The sequence below is a fragment of the Anastrepha obliqua genome, chromosome 3 (assembly GCF_027943255.1).
Source record: "Anastrepha obliqua isolate idAnaObli1 chromosome 3, idAnaObli1_1.0, whole genome shotgun sequence".
NCBI lineage: Eukaryota > Metazoa > Arthropoda > Insecta > Diptera > Tephritidae > Anastrepha > Anastrepha obliqua.
Window position 1 is genome coordinate 121,485,157 of NC_072894.1, and position 25,769 is coordinate 121,510,925.

The 25,769-nt window shown below is 37.4% G+C and overlaps 1 protein-coding gene across 1 annotated transcript in view; it reads right to left on the reverse strand.

The window, feature by feature from the left end:
- The window catches only part of LOC129240231 (nuclear hormone receptor FTZ-F1), a 172,309-nt gene that overhangs the window by 58,730 nt on the left and 87,810 nt on the right, over positions 1 to 25,769 (reverse strand). The gene's annotated exons all lie outside the window — the stretch shown is intronic.

The window sequence follows — 25,769 nt, forward strand, 5'->3', positions numbered from 1 at the left end:
TGTTTTGTTGTTGTATTTGTTACAATCTATATACTGTTTGCCTTACGCTTGGGCCTGTAGGGCAGTAGTGTGCTTACAGGTGGGAGGAGAAGGAGCAGCGGTAAAGCCAAGAGAGAGAGAGGTGTAATCACATATACTTATTATGCATGCACGTATGTATGCGTTGTATGTAATATTTGTATAGCTGAAATCGCCAGCGCGTCCTTTTATTATTGCTTTATGTGTTTTTTACACTTTTATGCGCTACTATTTAGTTGCCTCACTTGGGATATTTTTTGTTTTTATTGTTGTAGCGCAAAATGTTGTATATATGTGTACGCGCTGCTTGTTTTGGAGTTATTTCTGCGCTTGCTACGTCTATGTTCATTGGCTTTTATGTTTGTTTTGCATTGAGATTGCACTTGAATTACAGAGGAGGCACACATAGAGTTGCACTTTTTGTTTTTGTTTGCTTTTTAATGAGGGATAAATGGTTTACATTGAGGTTGCACTTGTTTTACAATTTTTACAATGGCATAGTTACTTTTTTGCCACGATTTTGTTTTTTTTCTTTTTTGAGGATATTTCTTGAGTATTGTTGCAAGGGAGGCAGGTGAGTAAAAATTTTGTACACGGTTTTAGTTCGCTTGTGTTTTTGTTCTAAAATTCTTATACTGTTTTGTGTTTGTCAAAATTTGTTTATTTATCTAACAACGCTAGAGTGGGCGCGTTCTTCACACACAACACCCACACAATGCTTAGGCTTGTCACTCCTGTCGTAGCTTGCTTTTGACTTTACTGCTCGTATTTTTCCACAATTTTTCGCAATATTGGTTTCAAGAACTCATAATTTCTATAACTCTTACACAATTTACTATCCATTTCGTGTTTTTTATAATTTTTTATTTTGCAATTCACAAAAATGTTATTGACAATAGATTTGCACTTTTACTGCAGTTGCGTTTCGTGAATGAAGCGCTGCGACCCATTTTGTTGGTGGGCTCGCAAATCAAAACAACTTGCAACAACACGCATACATACACATGCGAGGCACAAAAAATGGAAAATTGACGTTAACCAATTGCCGAAAAACAAACGAAACGACGTATATCAACAAAAGTCAGCAAACACACGATCCTCGACTTTCGGCGGGTGCTTAGACGCGGAGTTACGGTCGTGGCAAAGTCTAGATATTGCACAATTTGCGTTGAAACGCTTAGAAGTTTTAGTTGTAAATATTTTCAATTGATTTATTTTTTATTTTTCTTATTTTTGTATTTAAACTCCAACTATGGCTGTTGTAATGATTGGTGGTTGTTGCTATTGGTGCTTCTAAAAGCGCAATCTAGGTACTTGTAAGCTGCTGTTGCTGCTGCATAGCAGTTGCAGTAACAAATATTGCAAAACTGCACTAACTGCCACAGTGTGTTTAGTTGGTTGCTTGCTTGGCGGCGGTTTGCTTATATGCTTGTTTAGTTATTGGATTCATTAGTGGCTTGTTTCGTTTTTGTTTTTACTATTGTTGGGCACTGGTGGCTGATCGCTTGGCCATGCCACGGACTTAACTGCTTCCGCTGGTTTGTAGGTGCTGTGGTATTAATGCTATTTTTGATTTTTTTTTTAATTTATTCTGGTTTGCTGGAGAATTTTGAAGTGTTTTGCTTTTTGGTTAATTTGCTGCTGTTGTTATTTTTATGCTTTCTTGTAAGTTCTGACTTTATTTGGCGCTTGAATGTGTTAAATTGATTATTTTTTTGGAATTTAAGTTATTTATGGAAAGTGCACACAACCACTCATACAAGGAACATAATCCACGGTGCTGTTCTTGTACTAGCAGAAGCGACACTTTTGGCAATAAAGTTATTGTAGAATGAATTAAGAATTTTTTAGATTTTTAGTATTAATTTTTCAGTTGGGTTTTGTTACTTAATAGACTTAATGATATTAATTTTTTTTTTATTTTGTTTTTGTAATCTATTGATTTTTAACAAATAATTAATTTTTGGCTCATATTTCGTGCATTTCCTTTTTATATTATTTTATTTCGCATGAAAATTTTTTCCGTTCATATTCCTAAAATTCGTTTTTTCACCGAAATCGCTTATCCTTTACCATTAGCTGACTTTATTTCTCTCTTAAATAATTGTATTTAAAATGTTATTATTTTAGAGGCTCATTTTAATATTTATTTACAAATATTTGTCATTCTTTTTTTTTCAAACACTTGAATATTGTATTGTTGAGGCAGGTAAGAAGCTGACACTGTGTTATTGTTGTTGTGTTGTATTCATATTTTCTGTGTTGTGTGTTTTATTTTTTATTCTTTACTACGGATGCTCAGAAGAAATTTTTACCGAAAACACGACCAACATCAACCGCGAATCTCGATTGACTAAACTCAAGCAAACGCAAACGCTAGGATTCACGCAGTACTCCGTACGTTGTGCGCTACCTCACAGCTACACAATTGAAGCTATAGTCAGTCGTCGTTGCCGTTGCCGTTGCCGTCGGCGTCGTCTTGTTCGTCATTGTCGCAATCATCGTCATCGTTAGCAACGTTGCCGTCGTTGTATGCGTCGCCGCCTCCATCTATATTACTAGTGTATGTATAGGTATAGTATGTACTTTTTCGCTCTCGTAAAACTACTACTAGCCGACTTAACGAAGTACATATTGCATACGAATAGCGCTAACAGCGCTGTTAGCTTTTGAGCATCAATGCTAACTTCGCTGCTGCTGCGCTACTGCAAGTCGTTGCAATTTTTAGCAGTATTCATATTGCAACTATTGTACGGTACGTTCGTCTCCGCCATAACTAGAGTTCGGTTTTGTGGCCCCACTGCCCCCCGCCGTTCTTCTCCAGCACCAACGATAGTGGGTATGTGAGAGCTTATTCTGCTCTCTCGATGCTCCAAATAAAAAGTACAACTACTCAAAAATACACAAATTTGCCATAATATAAGGCATACACATTTTTACATATGTACATAAATAGATGTATGTACTTATGTTCATGGACTTGTAAGTTGGCGTATTCATACAAAGCTATATTCAATAATATATTTACGTAAACTTGTATATATATACATAGCTAGATCACCAATTGCAAGCGTATGTTCCCATGGAAACTCATACATTATCATAATGCTGGCCATATGAGCACAGAGCTTTTGATGGAGCTGCGCCAAGCATAAAACAGCACACGAGTATCCCCCAACATATTTATGCATACCTACATGTATGTTTGTATGGATTTGTATTGAGAGCATATACATATGTACGCATGTGGGTAGAAACAGCCACTCAAAACAAATGCATGGAAACACTGAGTTTCAAAAAAAGTAACTAAGCTAGAAGTTTGAATAAAAATATTAAAAACTCAAAAGGAAATGTGTATTAAAACGTTGGCTACCAAAGTATCACTGATGATCACAGCAACAGTTTTAGAGATCCCAAAAGTTTTAAATGGCAGCCAATGCGTTAAGAAATCAGGAAACTCTGTCATGACTAACTGACTTGGTTCTGCATTTGAATTCCGTTTGAAAATTAAAACGATACAGTTCCTGCTACTTTGTGTTAGTTTTTTCAATATGACAACTTTTTGAAAACAACACAATTTTAGCGGAAAATTACAGCATATTTTTCGGAATGGTAGTCCAAAACAATCATGACCATACATCTACATTTTGGTCAGCTCCCTTGGCAAAATACCCAAAAAGTACTTGCTCATTTTTCATTTCTCGCGTCAAATAAAAAGCCGTTTTGTTTTCTTGCTAACTTTTTGTGAAATCAGGTTAACATCGGAAAAAATCTTTGCTACTTTCGTATATTATTATGGAAATTCCTTGGATTATTGCATCTATATGCGTTTTTTTTATTTTTTTGTCCCTTCTTTTCTTCCAGTTTAGTGACATAACCTGCAAAGTCACTGGTGGCTGATCATTGCTGTGCCCCAGACGCATTTTTGTCCAGTGAAGTGTTCTGAAAATTAGTTATAACATAATAGCTTAGGTTATGGGGGTACGGTCTGTACGACCAACTCACTTAGACCTTACAGGTCCGTTGTGATGCTACTGTGCGACAGGAGAACCTTAAACGCAAACCATTTTGTGGCTCTTATGAAGCGTCGGGCAATTCCGTAAGAGAATTGAAAGAGTATCTAAAACCTGCTTTGAGTTTAGCTAAGGCTGAACAATTTCAGAGGAAGTTTTGTCTTTCTCAACTGTTCTTCCTCTTCCTCATCTCTACAACTTCCACAATATTCAGAGGCGAATACTCCTAGTCTCAAGGAATGCCTGCCAAATAACCAATGACCGGTTATACAAGCCATGAACTTCGAGATATCCTCTCTTGCAGCCTAAGCAGTTCCTTTGTCTTTTTCTTATTTATTTTCGGCCACAGTAGCTCAGCCGTTACGCATGTGCCTTCATCTCTCCATGACCTATTGGCCTCTTGGATAATGTTGTTTTTGATTATTAATTTGCTCGTGGCCATAGTACTTCTATCACTAGCAGATTTCAAGCTCTTTGGCTTTTGATTTTTCATTGGAAACATTCAAAACAAGCTTTCAAGTTATCGCTCAATAAATATGTGCATATAATTGTTACAAATAGTGTTAGTTCTATTATCATAAATTCCCAGAATTCCAAGTTGAAGCGTAGGGCCACAGTTCTATGTAGCCTCTAGGAAACCTAAATTTAACAAATATATAAATAAATTCATTCAAGTCGCCTATCAGATGTGTACCGGTACATTTTTCCACAAATGACAGAAATTTTGGACGTTTTTAAAATGAATTTCCCAAAATAAACTAAAAACAATTTTTCAAATTTGCAATTTTTATTTTGAAATTCGTAATTTTCCCAATAGTTAAAAAAAATAAATATAGTGGCTCAAATAATTAAATAATCCAAACCTACTTCCTAAACAAGTTGTTTTTCTTTTGAAACGCAGTGTAATTTCCGGACTCTACGTAAAAACACAATACATTCACTCTCAATTAAAGGGCTGTGCAGTCTATATATGAGTAAGCAAACAGAAATTGCTTTAGTACACCACAACAGCAAAAGCAGCAAAAGAACACACAGTACCGTTTCGAACTGAAGTTAAATCAGTCAGCAGCAAAGGTAAACACAAGAGAAACATGAGCAAACTCTATACCCTACATACATATGCGGGAAAAAGCAAAAGTAAAACGCCTGCCACTTAAAATATGGTTTTTAAATAAAACTTACCATGCATACTAAAAATTTAGGTGTGGAAGTATGGCTTAAACCTCTTAACATGTATAGTAATGAAGGCTGAGCGGTTACTATGTATATGGCCGAAACAGAGAAAAGTGAGATGACAGCTTTTATTTTAAAGCAGATGTAGGCAAAAAGTAAGATATTGTTAGTCATACACGAAAATAATGCGAAGTGGAAATAGTTTTTAGCTGGACGCTAGAAGATTGCCACACAAACTTTCGAAAGTTCTCATAGAGAGAAACATCTTTTCGCCAAAAGCAGTTCAAAGAATATTGAGTGAGTGTAGCTTTGAAATTCGAAGTAGAGAAAAAGTGCAAAGATTGGTTTACTTTTACAATATTTGGATAAGAAAAACAAACAGACATTATGGTACAGAAGTCTTAAAGGTTTACGGATATATAAAGAATTAGATCACAATATTAGTAAAAGTTACTTAAATGGTAATATTGATAAATATGATATATGGTGGATTTTGAAGGCCAGGTGGAGGACAACTTGAAGGGCACAGGAAGTTAAACTGCACACTTTGTAACTTAAACGAATTGGAAAGCATAAGTCATGTTTAAGGAAGATGTTCAATTTTGAAAAGGGTGCGATACGTATATTTGAGAAAGTTTTATTTAAGTCATGAAGAAATTATACTTAAAATGGAATTGGTGCATTTGGATGGGACTGTCTTATTTGAATACCACTTAGATAAAGTAGTTTAATTGTAAATGAATACTGTTAAAGATAAAAACATTTTTTTTTTCATGTATATGTATACATCTCAATTTCTTGTATATTTTTCTGACAGACGACCACAGAATGATTGCAGTTAATTCTTCATTAATATAATTTTATTATACTCATTTTTAGGGTAGAATCACAGGAAAATAAAGTCTATCTATCTATCTATGTATATGAAAAATTCAACGCAGTCACTGTCCATGTTACTTCGTTACCGTTCACGATTAAGAGAATGCAGAAAGTGACGTCTTCCGGAAACCGCTTTACTTACGGAAACTTTATTTTTGGCAAATTTGGCAATTGAGTGATGTTAGTACAGCAAATAAGCAAATCTTTGCCTGCAAATGTATGCACTTAGTCTTTCTCTTCCATTTATTTGTTTATTTTCTGTACAAACGTTGAATAATAACAGATTGGAAAAGCGTAAAAATACGTGCAAAATGGGCAGGCACAATTGTTTCCAAGGTGCCTATAATGTAGTAGAATAAATAACTTTCACAATTTTGCTAAACCCTATATTCCATAACTTTTGGATTGACAACTTAGACTAGTTTGAACAGAATTTTGACAATCTAGAGATTACATAAATAGAAAACAATCAAACCAGCTGCCCTACAGGTTCAATGTGCCTTGAATGCATATCCAAATAAAGAGTTCGTACGAGTATTTTGGCAACAGCTTTAATGCTTATTGACTTTAGAAGAAAATAAAAATTACCAAACTGTGCGGTGTACCCGTACAGCAGCACATTCTCCGACAAAAATTTATGATTGGACTATTCCAAATAAAATAAAATTCATATATTACAAAACTAAAAAAACACTACGCGGCCCTAATTGTTAACGCGCTGTATAGTAAATTATTATATTTTGTTGTAAAAATCACAACAGCTAAATAGTTATTGTGTAGGGTATAATAAAATACAAAAAGTTTGTTTCTCGCTCTCCTATCTCTCTCTCTCTCTCCCTCTCTTAAAAAGTTTGTTGAAAGCGAAAGTGAAATATGTAATCGTTGGCTGTGTGCCAGCTTGAGCTGGATTAACTTGACTTTGTTAGCTGCTCACTCAACGCACAATTCGCTGTTAGTTTTTTATTATTAATTTTGTTTACACCTTTAAAGAATGAGTGTCAGCTATTAACGAGATTTCATGTACCAGCAGCACTGACTGCTATTCGCCTTAAAGACTTGGTTTTAAGCAGATACATACAAACACATACACACAAATACACCATATACATGTATGCCAATAAATATTTAGATAGGCACACAGCACAAATCCTTTGAGCCGAACGATCGCATACATTTTTGCCTTATACAAATACATATATATATGTGTGTGTGTGCAAATACATAAATATTGATTACGATTAGATTTCTTAATTCACTATCTTAGGACTGTTCGCTCCATGTCCGTGCTGTGCCACCATAAGAAGCAGCAGGCCCGCCTGATTGATTTACCAAGTAACGAAATAACGGACTTGTGCGTTCACTATTCAGCTCGTTCAGCTGTGAGTAGTTTGTTAGCTGCTCATTGACGGTATGTGAAACAAAAACTATGCGACAGAAAGGTACACCTTTAAATTGGACGAGTAGGTAGACGCCAATTTTTGCGTCAGTGGCTGGGTGCGCTGTTGTTTGTGTCGCCTCTATTGTTATTTGCTGCTAAGAAGAGTACATTTTTTCTGAGAACCAACATAGATGCTGTATACTTCCAGGAAGAGAGCTTTGTTTTGGTAAGAAAGCACGCAACTAGTAAACTAAATCCGCAGTTGTTTGAAATCCTTCTTAAATAACTGAACGGCGGGGGGTATAGAGCAGATCGCCTCCGCGTGGTGCACCCTGGGTAGCGCTAAATGATCTGCGGTCTCAACGGCCTTCCGGCCTTCCGTCATGTCGGAGGGTGACAATGCTGATGACGTTCACTCTTTACCGGGGTCCGTCATAAGCATCGGGTCGTTCTTCGACAGGGCGGAGGAGGAGAGGCTTCTGGCCTCGGAAAGCGAGGACGCCGTCCCTGGGGTGATGGAGAGGATCCTGGAGGCGGCGTCCGCCAAACTACTAATCCACCTTGAGCAAGGTGGAGCTGACATAGTCCTGATCCAGGAACCGTGGCTAAGCAGCAACGGCATTTCTGGGCTCAGGACGAAAAGCTACAATCTGGTGGCGTATAGCGGGACAGGTTAACCAAGATCCTGTATACTCATTAGAAAAGAACTTAACGCATTTATTTTGCCTAATTTCAGCAATGAAAACATTGTAACGGTGAGCCTGGAGACTCTATCCAGTGTGTATGTAACACACAAGATTCGAATCGAGAGAAATTCGATTTACCATTCAATATATTTTTTTTTTTTAAGCAGAAGCTTGCATTTTTGGTTATTTTTGTAATAAGCTTGCGTGCGCGCATCCATCCACGAACATTTTTTTCCATCGTCACTGATCACTGGGTGATCGGCACTCATGCGGAGAAGCTTGGAATTCCGTAGAACCCCTATTGCAGAAGCAATATTGTCAAAAATCAACGCGATTTTTGAATCACTTCAAACTTGCACTTTATTATACCGATACTTCCGGAGATTCCTATACCGCAGGGGCAAGGTAAGCGTTCCCAAGTGCACATACTGCGTGGCGCGAGCGATGACACTGAACACACGTTTTTCAGTTGTGACAGAGGGCTCGCGGAAACCGACCGAACAGACCGAGCAAATTAATCAGCAAAATCCTCGAATGCGAGGACAGCAGGAACATGGCAAAGAGGTACATCGGGGACGTACTACGGAAAAATATATAGCCCTGGATACAGTGCAACAAAACGAAGCTTCACAAACAGTGACACAAGAAGACGAGCCTATAGCATGAAAGCTGACTGCAAATACGGTGGATCCAGATGTGGGAGAACAGAATTGGTACTTTATGGATGCCGTTCTGGGTCCTTCGAAGTAATGCAGAAAATAGCCCCGGGAAGGGTGTCTCCACAGAATGAGAGGCCCTCCTCTGTTTTAGTGGTAACACCACTCAACGCAATAGACGACGGTCGCTGTAAGTGGGAAGGCATTTTGAACCCTATCTCACCCACAAAAAAATATCGAAGTTCAATAAAGTATAAAACTGCTTAAACGAAATTGTTCAAAAATTTCTGAGTAAAAAATTTTGAATTTTGATCAAAACTTGTTGATATTTTACAAATTTTGTACAAAGTATGAAACTTTGCTTCATATGGTTGTTGTAGTATGAACTATATTTTTATACAAACATAATTGAAACTACAAAATAAATAATCAAAACTTATCAATACGGTGTGTACATTTTCTTTTCACGCTGACTGTAGTGTACGATTCAATACATATTATATATTAGAAGGAAAATAAAATTTCTGAAAACACAACTTTTTGTGCTCAGGAAAAAAAAATCATTCATTTAATTGACACCCGTTTACATAACGTAGGGCCTATACAGACGATATTTACATTTTATTTCAAATATATTACATTTGATAAAAAACTGTTCGTTGCTGGTCTTCATAATACAGCGGAAGTACAATAATAAAATTTAACTAAAAAAATTACTGAATGTACGACTCTATTTTATTGCACACCACTGTATATTACAAGAGCTGTTCGAATTTAAAGCCATATAATCGTAATTTGTTACCGAACTTTTTCCACTACCCAATGAAGTGACGTATTCAGGAAACTCCCTCTAACAGAATTGTCACGCCCCATACAGACTTACGAGTACATACAGAAATTCAGACAAGAAACTAATTAAGATTTCAGACACTGAAACGGTACCGACTTTTTTAAATAAAAATGCCTCAATTGATTTCTCTTTGATTGCCGATTTACATTAAATTTCCAATTAAAATTTCCAAAGTGCTAAAAAATTGGAAATGTTTTATCAACTTTTCCTTTCCAACGCATCAGCGCCACTACACAAATATGGTCAATATTTGATGCGTCACTTTCGATAATGTATCGCAAGATTTCAAAATGCTACATACTCACGCCAAAAGCAAACCTAAAATTACGAAATCTCATCGATACCGCAGCAAAAGGCGTGAAAATGTAACTTTTGTGAATATCGCTTGTGTGTGCGGTGGTCCGCCGCTGTTTGCGATTATTCAACATATTTCGATATTTCAACATGCACACACACACACGCATACACATGCGGACGTGTACCTGCGTTCGCATCCAAGTCGGAGCAGGCAGACAGCAAACAAGCAACGGGCATTTTTGGGGTTTTTCTGATTCTTTCAACACTCGGCCAAACGCCGCCAATTTGAGTTTCCGTTTGCCAAAAAAACAACAATGGAATCATTTTTGCCGAATCCCATCGAAAATGAAAACGAAAGTGCGCGTGGAAGTGGAATGATGCAGCGCCGGTTGAGCGGTCGAGCGAATGCTTAGTGAAAGCCACCAAAAGTGAGTAAATAAAACAAAAGTTAGTAAATAGCCGCTTGAATTGGGCCAACACTGCCGAAACCAACGAAAACAGTGATTCAATAAAAAAAAAAACTTAGTGAACACCAAAAATAACTTCGCCCAAAATGTTGAAAACTTCAAAGATGAAAAATGAGTAACAGAATTAAATCAATTTACGGGCATCGCAAAAGTAAGTGGGAAGAAATCGAAAAGTCGATCGCACGCAGCCAATTGACTTTGCCCCTGTCGAGAAACGCGGTTACCAGGCCGGATGATGATGATGAAGGCAATGCTGGTGTAGTTGTAGCGCAGATACGTCATAGCAAAGTGGTGAACGATTGCGAAAATCTCTACCTCGGCGCACAACAATGGCGTCATCGCCAACGGCCTCTTGTGTCTGCCCCCAACAGCACTAACAAACACGGTGTTTCTTAATTTTCACTCTCACTCGGTCTCTCTCTCTCTTTCCTTCATTTGCTCACTGTCTCATCGGCGCTCAGTTAGTCGAAACATGTTTGCAGACCTACAGACATTGCCCAAAAAAATGCGCCTCTTCTACTCGATATACTGCCACCAATCAGCCAGCCAGCTAGCCTTGCGCACGAGAAAACGGAATCAAGCGCAGAGCAGTGGAGCCACGGCGCAACGCCGCTGCTACCCTGACCCCAACACACAACGCATCGCTGCGCGCGCATAATACTTTGCCTACATATCTATGTATGTGTCTGCTGATTGGTTGTGTGCAAAGCGCCGAGTTGTGGGGGGCGCGCATGCGCAACAACTTCAAATAAAAAATTAAAATCCAAAAAGAAGGAAAACAAAAAAGCTTGACAAAGTTTTTTTTTTTTTGCTTAAATTTTTTCTGTTATTGCAGCATAAACAAGCATTTGCCACAGTATGCAAATGAGTGTTGCGTACGCAGCCGTCTCCCGCCTAGGCCGAGTTACTCCAGCAGCAGCATAGGGGTACGTAATAATGCCTGCGAGGGCGGCGCTCACTACACGCTCGCACACGTGCATACGTAGATGAGTCGCTGCCGCTGGTTTTGTAATTTCATAACATTGAGTTTGATTCGTAACTTTGAACGCGGACATGGCCAGAATGCAAAATTATGTATATTAGCTTACTTTTATTGACGGTCGCACCGATTTTCTAAAAACCTACAACAGAGATATGCACAAAACGCGGTTCTTTTGCTGTGGCAGCCAAAAATAAATTTCGATGAACCATAACAAATACTTCTCAATACATCCACAGTTCAATCACTGCGTTTTTGCAAGTTTAATGTTTTCAGCAACTGGCCACTAACTCAACGAAAAACATAAAGGTAGACTGCAGCGGTAAGCTCAAATCGTTTAACGGCATGTTTATGTATAGTATAAATGTATTTACAATAAAAATATATGGCACATAACTACATACATACATAGGTGGAAATGAGGAACTTACAAAACTTTGGAAACTACAGCCATTGTGGCTTTAGTGTAAGAAACGAAAGAATTTAACGATCGTAACGGTATTTACAGCTAGAAACCCAAACATTACGATTGGCCAATTTATAAGCTTTAAAGGTCAGTCATAAATGTGATCGCTAGATATGCGTCATTGCTGGACAGAAACAATGATTTTTGATTAAACAAGCAGATTATTTGCAGTTATACGTTAAAAACAAGAAAGGAACCAATCACTGCTTTTGTAAAGTAATTTCATTCCCTTAACTGAAAAATCTTTGGTCAGTTTCTGCAACAATTTGCACAAAAAAAAAGATAATAAAAAAATTATCAAAAATTAGCTTGTCATACATAGGATATTTTTTTAGTGCTTGAGAACTTTGATAATACAAAACAGAAAAGAATTGAGTGAACTGCTGCAACGAAAATTTTATAAATTATTATCTGGCCAGTAGTTTCATCGCACTTATTTTTTGAATATGAAATGCGGCATATGTTCGCCACGACTACGAGTTACGAGCCCATTATTCAATCAGTCCAATTTTTGACCACTTTCTAATCAAGTCAAAATGAGCCCAATCAGCAAAAATGCGACGCAAATGATGGTAATTTGGCTTCAATTCGAGCAACACGAGCAGTATTTTACAGGCACGCAAGCCAAGATCCTTACGAAAAATTTTCCACGTAATCGAAGCATAAAGGCCAACAAGTTGCGAACGACGACGAATCGACGGCGTCTTTCTCTTACTTTGGAAGTGTGTTAAATATAATATTTGAAAATACCAAACTGTCATGACAATAACACATGGGCAGAAAGTGACAAGGAAAACCCTTACTAATATATAAAAACACCCCTGATTCATTTATTACTATAAAAGAACTCAAAAGAGAGATTAAAAAACTAAAAGTTAAAAAACCGCACGGATTCGATTTAAATACAGCTGAGGCGTTAAAAAATTTGCCCTTTATAAGTTTGGTTAAATTGCTAAAGTTGTTTAATCATTCTATTAATCTTCATTATTGGAACATTGGAACCTGTGGAAAGTTGCAGAAATGAAAATGATTCCAAGACCGTGAAAAGATCCACATCTGGTTTCTTCATACCGACCAATCTCGTTGCTGCCTTCAAATTGGTAAGCTATTTGAAAAGCTAATCCTCAATCGATTGACGGTAATTATCGGGTCTAAAAATTGTTTACCTTCACATAAATTTGGCTTTCGCTGTAGGCTCTCAACCATTGACCAGGTACATGAAACTCATCTGAAGATAATAAAAATGAAATGGCTAATCGGACGAAGACTAAAGCTGTCCATATATAAGAAAATAGCCATATATATTATAGTACGAGGGGTGCCTTTTATATGTCGGGATTTGGCAACCCTGGTGTTGCAATCTGGCAACTGACAGCTGTATCGCAAAGTTTGACATTTTTTGGCTTTTACGTACTCAGAACGTTTTGAAATACCAGCGCTATTTGTGTTGTTTACAGTAACTTAAAAGATTCATCTCGGTTTAAAAATGGAATTAAATCGTGAACATTTTCGTGCGATTATTTTTTACAACTTTCGACGTGAATTAACTCAGCAACAATGCATGGATGAACTTAATTCATTTTTTGGCGGTGAAGCTCCATCAAGGACCAGTGTTTATCGATGGTACGGTGAATTCAATCGTAGTCGTAGTTCACTCCAAGGCGAATTTCGTGAAGGTCGTCCAAAATCAGTTGTTGTTCCGAAAACCATTGATGCTGTGCGCGAACTGATATTGCAAGATCGTCATGTGACCTATTGTGAGATTGAGACAATCTTAGGCATTAGTGGGACCAACATACATTCAATATTGCTTAAACATTTGACTGTCAAAAAAATTTGTTCGCGTTGGATCCCACACAATTTGTCAATCGCTCAAAAAAAGGCTCGTGTCGATTGGTCGAAGGAAATGCTCAAAAAATACGATCGCGGGGCTTCGAAACACGTCTATGACATCGTGACAGGTGATGAATAATGGATTTACGCGTATGAGCCCGAAAGTAAACAGCAGTCGACTGTATGGGTGCTTCAAGATGAGCCAAATCCGACAAAAGTTGTTCGCGCACGAAGCACTTCCAAGCAAGTGGTCGCCTGTTTTTTCGGAAAAACTGGACATGAACACTAGAACAACGCAGAACAGTAAATTCTGAGTGGTACACAACCATTTATTTGCCAGTTGTCTTCCAAGAAATTAGGAAAACCCATCGCCAAAGACGGATCACTCTTCACCAGGACAATGCGAGCTCTCACACATCGGCTCAAACAACTGCATTTTTGAGCACCCAAAACATCGAATTAATGGGTCATCCACCGTATAGTCCTGACTTGGCACCGAATGACTTCTTTTTATTCCCGTACGTAAAAAACAAACTGAGAGGTCAACGTTTTTCGACACCTGAAGAAGCGGTTGCGCCATTCAGAATGCATGTTTTGGAGGTACCTCATTCAGAGTGGCAAAAGTGCTTCGACAATTGGTGCAAACGCATGCAAAAGTGTATAGATCTTCATGGAGAATATTTTGAAAAACAATAAAGTGATTTTCGATGATTAAAATTTGTTTTTGTTCTCTAATCCCGAAATATAAAAGGCACCTCGTATAAGCAAATTATAAAACCTGTCTGGTCCTATGGGGTTGCGCCAGTCAAAATAATATGATATAAACGTACTGCACAACGAATCCAGCATAAAATCCATCGAGATATTCTCAACTCACCTTGATTCGTTCGCAATAAGGATATTCAAAGTGACCTCAAAGTCTATACGGTCGGTAAAGAAATTAAATACAAGCAGAAACCCACTCCCTCAGACTTCAAAGGCACGTGAATGAGGAAGCTAGCAAACTCCTCAACACCTCAGACCTAACCCGATGGCGCCACTGAATTAAGCCACATAATCTGGCATGATTGCTGTTAACTTAAGGAAGAGACTATGAAAATCTCTGCAAAAAATTGTACTTATTGTAATTAGTTGCAGTGACAACAAACATTGTAATGTATTTTACATATGTTTGTAATAAAAACAACAAATAAATACAATAAATAAAAAATGTAATATATAATAATAATACTTGACACTTGTGAACTAGACAGTTGCAGTATACAAGCAAAGTGGAGCGCATAAAGATTTCCATCACTCAACTTTTTTCTTTCTTTTTTGTGATTTAGTAAAAAAGTTTTTCAAAAACCAAATTGAATGATTAATTTTGCGCCACCTTGTAAATTAAATGCAATGTTTTTATTTTTCTTGAAAGCGTCAACTGTGCCTTTGGAATACCATTTCATTCAATAAATTTTTTTTTTGTCACTTATCGAGTGTCAGCTTCTCTTTCATGTTTCAATGCTTGAATTACGATTTGATTTATTGGAGGTTTGCACTTCGACCCCATGGCCTTTTGTGCCCGGTTGGCGTAACATTTAGCCTTAACGGCGCCCCGCGCAAAATAATCTAATAGAGTCAAATCTCTGCGTTTAAGTGGGCAGTTGACAACAACGATTCGACTAATTATACGCTTTTAATGCTTTTCAAGTTTATTCAAGCAAATAGCGATTAATTTTATAAGTGTCTAACCATGAACTGAATTTCTGATACATCACAAATGCTATCTTAGCCGCAAAAAAAACATCGATAATTCAAATTATCAAAATCCAAACGCTCGATGGACCACTGTGTGCACTCTCTATTCCATAAAATCGATATTCTGCTTTGATATTTGGATGTAAATAACTTTAGTTGTCATACTTGGTTAATATGAAAAGTTAGAAAAATCAAGACCGACATATATTGAGATTTACTAGGTGACGTCCAAAATAAACACGACTGGCGTCATAAAAATGTTTTTGATGGCGCCATCTTTTTAATAAGTTAGCGCGTTGGACGTTACATCCCTAGCTGACTTTCAGTGAAGGCTTGGTGACATTCGGTTTAGTGGAAGCGAAGTTATTGCGTCTAAAGTGCCAGTATTATTATTATTATTAGAAGGCCATTACGCACTGCGACCAGAGCTGAGCTATTGTGAAAGGCCTATTTTTGTAACCCTAGAGTTTTAGGCTTTTTAAGAATTTTAGCACAATTTTGGGTTTGTTGTTCCAAAGATTGCATGGAGATACTACGATACCACCAAGGTGATTAAGTCTCTGTCTGCCCAACGCAGGACATTCACAAAGCACATATTCTGAGCTTTGTATGTCCATTTCGCAATAGCGGCAGACATTGGTCTCAGATAGACCAATATTTTTTAGATGATACCTCAGGCTGCAGTGACCTGTAAGATAACCTGTTAAAAGACGCAGATCTACTCTGCTTAGTGAGAGAAGCTTGTCAGATATTCCTTTGTTGGGACTTAGAAATAGTTTGGCTTGACGCTGACCGGCACAGTTTAGCTAGTGTGCAGCAAATTTTCTTTCTTCCCATTTCCTAAGTAATTCATTAATGTGGCCTTTTGTGAGTCCACAGAAAGGCTCAGGACCAGTAAGTTGCATAATTGCTCCTTGTTTTGCAAGGTCATCAGCCATTTCATTTCCCTCATGTCCTTCATGTCCCGGAATCCAGCCTAGTGTTACTATGTTGAGGTTTCCTAACGTATTGAGAAGGTTTAGGCAATCATTTACCAATTTAGAGGTGATAGTTGTTGATAGAAGGGCTTTTAGAGCCGCTTGGCTATCTGAAAGTATGTATGTAGATGTGAGTACCTCTCATTTTCACTCTAAGGCATTCTCTCACACATATTTCAATGGCATGTAGTTCTGAATCGATTTTTTGAATTTAGGCCCATTGATTCCTGCCCTTGTTCTACCATTTTCCAATTCGGACCCATCAGTAAACCATAGCTGGGGGCCAGGTTTGACAGTGATAGAATAAGTTCTGCAGTCTGTGCGTTCATTAATTATAACTTGGAAGTTCCTGAAGAGTATTGGTTTGGGTGATAGTAGGTATGTATATCATCCCTATGAAGAATGGGACTATGTAGGAAGTCTTCTAAGATCTTTAAATGTCCTTTCATATCCCCACTTTTAAGTTCAGATATACCTTTTAATCTTAAGGCACTCGAGCGAGCTTCCCTTTCAATCAAGATTGGAAGTGGTGGTATGTTCAGGAGCACACCCAATGCATCCGTGGGACATGTTTTCATAGCCCCTGTAATACCAACACATATCAGGCGATGCAGTTTGTTTAATTCGTTTACTCCTTTTCTTTGCTTGACCTTGGGCCACCATGCTAAGGATGCATAAGTGACTATGGGTTTCACAACTGTGGTGAATGTCCAGAATGTCATTCTAAGGGCTAGTCCCCATGTCTTACCAAAAAGCCTTGTGCAGGCAAAGAATGCCCTTGTGGCTTTTGAAGTAACTCTCTCAATATGGGAATTCCACGTAAGCGTTTTGTCAAGACTGACGCCAAGATAGTTCGCTTCTGTCGAGAGTTCAAGTGTTGTTCCATTAAGAGTCGGACATTTGAGATTTATGTTCCTTCTCCTAGTAAAAGGTACAAGTGCTGTTTTGGATGGGTTAATGGAGACCCCTTTTTCCGTGCACCATTTGTTTATTATTGTAAGGGCTTGCTGCATGCGATCCGAAATGGTTTCCTCATGCCAGCCTAATACATAAAATACTAGGTCATCAGCGTAGCCCTGAGTGTGAAATCCTAGGTTATTCAGTTTGTGGAGAAGTTCATCTATGACTAGAGTCCACAAAAGAGGAGAGAGTACGCCTCCTTGAGGGCAACCTCTTGTGACTTTAATAGATTTGATTGTTCCTCCTAGTTCGGTGCTGATCGTCATAGACTTCAGCATGAATGTTATCCATCTAGTTATGGGTTCAGGTACCTCCTTTAGATATAGGGCATTATAGGTTGCCTCATAGGAAGTGTTATCAAAAGCTCCTGATATGTCAATAAATGCACATAGAGCTATCTGTTTGGACTCAAAAGCCTTTTCAATAACTGTTACCAGGCTGTGTATTGCAGTCTCAGTGGATTTTCCCTGTTGATAGGTAAACTGAAGTCGATGCAGTGGGAAGTTAGCTAGCTTGTTTTCCTTAATGTACTGATCAACTATCTTTTCCATTGTTTTGAGAAAAAATGAGCTGAGACTAATTGGTCTGTATGGTTTAGTGAGCTAGTATGTTTTATGTTTGCGTCATCGGTACGAAAATGAGTTTCGAACAAAGAGCTAATATCAAATTTTGTTTTAAAATCGGTAAAACGTTTACCGAAACATTTGAATTCATGAAAAAAGTTTATGGCGATAAATTTATCAAAAATTAACCGAAATCATCGTTGAAATTCATGAAATCAGCGTTTAATATCTCCAAAACATCGATTTATCGCATTTTAACTGACCATTTGGGCTTACGAAAGATCTGTGCAATGCACTGAAAAATCGCTCTTACAACCACTAAGTTCCCTTTTCTTCTGTTTAGTCTGAACATATCATAAGCTTGAAACATTAGGAAGACATGCTTCTAGAGTTGGCAATCCTCATTCTTTTCTCTGTTGTTGTTCTCGCAAAGTGAAAAAATGCCAACAATAAAAAGTGAATAAGAATTAAACTCAAGCTAGTCTGCAAGCGGTGAGAAGTTAAGGAAAAATATTTATTTTATTTTAGCTTATTTATTTATTAATTTAATCTAAAAAACTAATGAATTTAAATAAACTAAATATTTATTCTAATTTAATTATTTCAGTGATTAACTACCCATTTGGTATTTTATTGTAGCTTTTCCTTACTGCTCTTACCATTTTGCCTAAATAATAATCCAAAAATATCAAATGACTTCTCTCATTACTATTAGTGTACAAAATAGGTGCTGGAATAACAAATACATATTTATTACGAAAAAGAAACTATCGGGCATTTAAGGGTTAAAGCGAAAAAATATATTTTCACAAATCTTAGAGTGGCGTCAAATGTTTTGCAAAACCCAACTGGGCACACAATTTAAGACTATTCAATACCCAATAACGGTACAGCCAAAAACGGCAATATTCTTAGTAACTTCCCAACTCATCCATTTGCAATTGCCCAATGCCAGCATGACTGACTGACCAACTGCCAGAAAAAAATATTATTTTTCCATACTGACTTGAAAATTTTAAAGCTCACCAAACTTGGAGGGACTGATGGACAACCAAAAGAAATCGATTGCATTCAGTATATTCGAACAAAAAATCGACAAATCATCATCAACTACTACAGATTTGCATTTCAGAAAAAAAATTCAGGAAAAAATCAAAATACTGCAGCAATGAAACAACAATAACACAGAAACAAGCGATGAAGGAAGGAACTTAACAGAATGAGTTAAACAAAATCAAAACCAAAACCAAAATCAAGTAAGAAAAAAAAACGCTGCTAAGACAGCAACAAATCCATACGAAACTACAAGAAATTAAAAGCCAAAAAATACAACAAACGGAGGCAACAACAATAACAACGTGCTTGCAAAAAAAAACAACAATCATCTTAACCTGAAACGAAACCTTGTAACATTTTTCCGTTTCGCCTTAACTTAATTGTCGTTTTTTTTTGTTGTTGCTAATTTTTTTGTTTTATTTGTTGCCTGCTGTTCAGTGTTGCTGTTGCTGCTGCTCTTGTCATAAATGGATATGTGTGTTGTTGTATACAAGTGTGTGCACATGTGGCTAGCTACTGAGCTGGTTCGCTTGGTAGGTTTGTTGCTTGGCTGGTTGCTTGGTCATGCCGGTTTTCAACATCAGCCTCAGCCTCAGCCAGACAATGTTAGCCAGTTAGCCGCATTTGTGCATACATACAAAGCCACTTGCATTATGCGTACACGCGAATATAACATATACACGTATACAGGGTGGCCCATATATCGGTTTTTGTTTTTTAAGCATATGTTATTTTAACGGTGGCATCGCACTCGCACTGAATACCTGACAAAACGTCAACGCAGAGAAACAATGCAAACTTATTTCTAAGGTCACTGCGCTTGCAGCTTAAACAGTACGTTCATTTAAAAGGAATTAAAATGCAAATAATTTAGAATGAATTATGCCCGTAATGCAGCTTTTGAAAAACCCTCAACATCTATCGATTTGGCGGTTCTTTGACTAAAACAATTTTACTAATATTCTTAATTCGATGCCCGACTTTAAGTGTAATTGTTAATGGGTATGTAAGAAATGATTGTTTCAGAAACAATATACAAATAAATAAATAAATATTCTCTGACGAAGGACTTCAAAAACTGGGTTAACAATTTGCGGTACTGAGAGGTCAGCCTAGGCAGCCACATGAATTAAATTGTTTTTATTTTTTTAATTATTATAAATATATAGACCACCCTGTATATACAGATATGTTTAGCATGCCTTTTTATGTGCAGCCACATATATATGTATGCATGTAAAGATGCATGCGCAGGTTTAACAGAATATTAAGCAAGAAAACTTCCATTTACATACCTTCTGATATATGTATGTATGTGTGTGTACACATAAGCATGTATGTATATGTACGTCTAACACACGTAATATAAAGGACCAAAACAATAACGATTTCAACGACGAAACAAAAAGCCCTACAGAAGGCTCAAAACAAATAACGACAACAGAAACTAAGAAAAAAACAACAGCGAAAACCCAACAATGCAAACAGCGCAACCTACAACAACACCACTGCACTGAAACGGAATCTTCAAACCGGTGCTAGCAAAAAGTTTTCTCTTCAAGTTGCGCAGAGTAAATTAACTGAGTAAAGAAAACATTGGCGCTTCCAGGGAGAGTTAGAAAGAGCAGAATAGAGTTGCCGTGAATTAAGTTTTAGTAATATACTCATATAATATATGGTAGGCCTGAGGGCTCAAGAATATTAAAAATGCTTTAATTATTTTTAATATCGGCGTATGTATGTATGTACGGGGGCCGATTGTAAAGACCGTGCAAAAATAAAAACTATATATTGTTTGCGACAAACCTTTGTTATTTTTCGACATACATAGTTTCCTTTTAGGCTTATAAACTTAATCTAAGCTGTTCTAGTTTGTTGATCCCTTCCGCATAATAGGAATTGTCCAGGCCTGAAAAAAAGCAATTCGTTTCTGTAATCACCTCCTCGTTTGAATAAAATCTTTTCCCGCCAGTCATTTCTTCAAATTGGGGAACATATAGTAGTCCGAGGGATCCAGGTCTGGGAACAGCGGAGATGTGAAATGAGTTAGAACCCCATGTCTATTAATTGTGCGACCACAACAAAAAAGGAAAATCTCACGATTTGCTCGATTCAAACGAATGCCAAACACAAAGAAATAAACCGATTTGGCTGAAACCACCGATACGCACCAGTAGCGTCATCTCTCTGGCATTGTAGAGTATGTAATTTCCGCCGAATTAAAGAAGTATGTAGTTTTCGCTATCTACTCCCAAAATTAAAGTGATGCTATGAATCCGCTCCCTTTATTGCACGCTCAATGTGGTATCATTGTAGAAAAAAATACTGACACACATTTTATTTTATATCGAAATACCATCTAAATGCTAGTTTGCCATTTCATTTTATAATAGCATTCAGCCAATTTGGCTTCGAATGTAACGAATTTTTGGTAGTTTCCTTCCCACTACTTTAACATTATTTTAATAGGGCTGCCTTTAATTAAGATTATACAAATCAAAGATAATTTTGCACTAAGATGGCGTCAATTCACTTTGTTTTCGACTCATTTTAGAAAAATTTGGCAGTTTTGTTCCTATACCTAGTTGTAATTTTTATTCCATTTTATTTTTATTTTTTTATCATTCTGATTCATAAGTTTTGTTTATTGTTTTTAAAGCTTATCTGGAGCGAAAGTCGTGATAGCATGGTGAATGTGCCAGACAACGATGCTTCCTCGCATGCCTCATTGGGTAGCAGAATTCAAAGTTTTCTACGGAAAGGCAATTAAGATATGCGATTATTAAAATAGAAAATCGCAGAAAAAAGAGATACAGTAGATTCTGTTTTTATGCGGTATATACGTTCCGCAAGAAACAGCATAAAAACAGCTACCAGTTCCATAGTAAAACTATACATACGTTTCAAAAGTGCTAAGAACCGCATAAATCTGAAATAATGTAATAAAATCGCATAAAAAAAGGGTACTAGTCCCATATTATAACTATAGATACGTTCCATAGACCGCATGAATCAGAAATAGTTAAATAAATTCGCATAAACAAAAAATTGTATTTTTGAAAATTATATCTTTATTTAAGAAACGTCAGAATCGAAAAATAAATTTACATCGTCAGAAATAGAATCAGACAATATCCGCATGTTTAGCATTCGTTTAGGATTTGGCGTAAAATCACTTCTGTCACTTGAGGAAATGTACACATCTGATTTTGATGGTGATGCAGGCGGTTCCATACTTGTAGGGTTAGCATTTTTGATATAATCTGTAATGAGTTTTTGCATAGCTGGCTTAGAATCTTGTTTATATGTACAATTCCCGATAGGTCGACAGGTCACATAAAAACAGAATCTACTGTACTGAAGAGTAAAAGCACATTCCTATGATTTCACTATTAAAATATAAATATATTCAATGACAACTAAGAACTATAGCTGCAATTTGCATTCCAACTTTAAAATATGTACTAAGTACATTCAGTGTTTTAAATCTCTTGGCAACTCTACATACAGCGATGAAGAGCGATTGCGTATTCCAAATCGAAAGCTTCGCCATTGCAGCAAGCCCCAACAAACTCACGTACACACACATGGTGTATACAAGCACAAGCGCATGCATAGTGAACTATGCGACCCAAAAACCCAAAGCCAAAGAATTCACTTTTGCTTTCGGTATGAAATAATCGTTGAGTATTTCGGTTCGTCTCACGTCACTCGACACAGTCATTGCAATTGTTGGTTGTAGTTGTTGTTCGCTGTGTTAGTACGACTGCCAATGTGCTCGCTGTTGCTTAATGGCAAATAGTTGCCGATGTAGCAGCGGACGTCGCTGTCGCCGCCAACAGTGCCATCGGCAGCGAGAGCGTTGCATTCGTTTAGGTGATTAGCAATAAGAGGCCAAACAAACAAATACTCGCAAGAGCGGAGAGCTCGTTATTAAATAGGCAGCAGCGGAAGCGGCTGCGATGCCAACGCGCACACAGTCATGTACCTCTCGTTTTGTTAACGCTCAACTACGAGTAGTTAGTTTCTTGGCGATCTTACACCCACCCGAACGCCACTATGAATTGTACTCTCAATTTATGATACTCACTGCTTAAACTTTAAAGTCAAGCACCACAACTCACTCCGCACAACCGGCATCGATCCTATCCTACTTACAGTCACATTGCCCCACATTAGCCTGGCCTACCTCACTTATACGCACACATGTAAACTATTACGGCACACTGCCGCTCGTTTGCGCTCTCGCAGGCCGAAACAAACTTGAATGTGGAACGATTTGGCGGTGGGTGAAGCAGAGCAAAGCTGAATGGAAATGTGTGTGCGAGCAACGACGATACGACGACTATGGCAACAACAAATATATTCATCATTGAATAATGTAATAAGTGAAAGTGTAGCGCTGACCTACTTTTCGCTATAGATTCAGGTCTATGTTAGATAGATTAATTTCGTTTTCGTTTCACTTCGCCGTTTGGCGATTCGTGCGCGTGTAGCTTCTCACGTGGCCACCCCCGCTGGCCCTACACTCGAATCACGCTCGTCATACAGGCTTTTGATTTACATGGATATGGCCGCTCATTTACATACATACATATATATACCATATCCATACCTATGTCTGTTTGTGTTTATGTTAGATTGGGCCATGGTATGGAAGGAAAAAGAAGAAACATTTAAAGATGTTGGCAAGTTTTTCAAATGGGACGTGGGGCATAGATACATTACAGGTGAGGATTAACAGCTTAGTCGTTTAGATGCAGCAACAAAATAAAACGAACAAATAAAAAGCGCGGAAATGGGCGTGAAATATACTCACCAAAAACATGAAGTAGATGGAGCAGGGCATAACGCGTGTGTCGATGATGTTGGAGACGCATAGAAGAAAATCCCGTGGCCACTAATGGTGAATATCATAAGCGCTAACGTACATATGTATGTTTCTATAAAGGCGAGCATGAAGAAAAATATGTGTGGCTATGTATGCATAATATATATGTACTAACTATGAAAGTAAAGGTTTAGGCTGCACGGAGACACGTGCGCTTAGAATATGTACAGCTGGCATTTTGGTTAGAATGTAGGTTAGTGGGTGTTTACAATTTTAGTCATCACCATCATCTACCACAACTAAAATACCCGAGTAACAAAAGTGAAAAAAAAACTACACGCATTAGGGAGGAGTTAGCATACTTAAGACACTACATACATAAATGGGGATGTAAATATCTATATGTGGGTAATATAGTAACATTTGAGAAGGGTAGCCATTTTATAAGAACATACTTCCTACTCCTAATGCAAATGACGAAGCGGAAGCAAAAAGGGCACACTGTTGAGATATTTAGATATTCACACACACACATATCCATACATGTGTAGTACCTACAAATGTGTACAATATGAAGCAAGATATAGCAACTTCTTCTACGAGGTCTTATTTCACAGTTATGGTGAATATTTATTTTTTTATTTTATTTTTTATGATTTTAGGATATATTCATCTTTCTGATCGGATAATTTTTCCGCCTTTCAACTGTTTATATATGATTCTGTAAAAAAGAACCAAAATATAAAACTTTTTTATTAATTTTCTTTTAAGATGGCTCATTGATAATTGAATAAAGCTATTTCCACGTGAAACGATTTTTTTCAGCGCTTTATTAATTCATGCAGTAAAGGGCTAATACGGTTATACAACAATATTCACAATAAACGAGCGAGCGAAATCTTAGCAATCCAATTAAATTCAAATTTCTGTACTAAAATCAGCATGTAAATAAGTTTGTAAACAAAGTGTACAAAATTAGCCGTTTCAGGTCTAGAATTCATATGAAAATCCGATAAAAATATTTCTAGTTTTACGGAATTTTTTGATTTCGCGCAAACTTTCCTCATTTTTCTTGCACTAAAAAGGCCTCAAGATCAATGCCATTAACACGTTGACTGCCGCGCCGGCACCCATTGCCCGGCGCATGGCTTTTCAATGGCGCCGCGCCGGGCAATGGGTGCCGGCGCATTGTTTTTGGTGTGGTGGTGATGCACACTTGCGGCGCTGTGTGATAACCAGCAAATTTCGCTCGGCAGTCAACGGGTTAAGACTAAATTCAGTGCTGTATATAGAAAAAATATTTACAATAATTTTACCTTATCGATGCAAGGTTAGATAATAGAAAGAGTATCCAAATTTAGAAAACTTGGATGTTGGATTAATGAGAACTGGGACTGCATCGAAGAAATTAAGGCACGAATAGAAATAGCAGGATTGTCATTGTGCCACTATAAAAAAGTGCTCTACAGTCGTGAAATTACCATGCAGTTAAAAATTCGTTTCGTCAAATATCACCTAGGGCCAGTACTTTTTTATGCCAAAAAGATATGAACTCTTAAAATGGCTAACATGAACAGAATAGAAGAAGCCTTTGCAATGTGAATATACAGGCGAATGTTAGAAATCTCATGGCCGTATAACGTTTCCAACAGTGAAATTCTTCGCGCCGTAAATCGGAGTAGGCAGTTGCGGTGGTGAAGCGAAGGAAGACAGCTTACTTAGGGTATATTCTACGAAATCGCAAGTACAAAATGTTGCAACTCATCCTGGAAGGTAAAATAGAAAGAAGACGAAGCATTGGAAGAAAACAAATATAACGGCTGAGTAATATTAGACACTGGACTGGTATAGGAGACATCAGAGAGTTGTGGAATGTGGCAAGAGACAGAGACGCTTTTAATGAAATCAAAAACAATATTTTTAGGAACTTTAAATTGTAAATTGTAATTG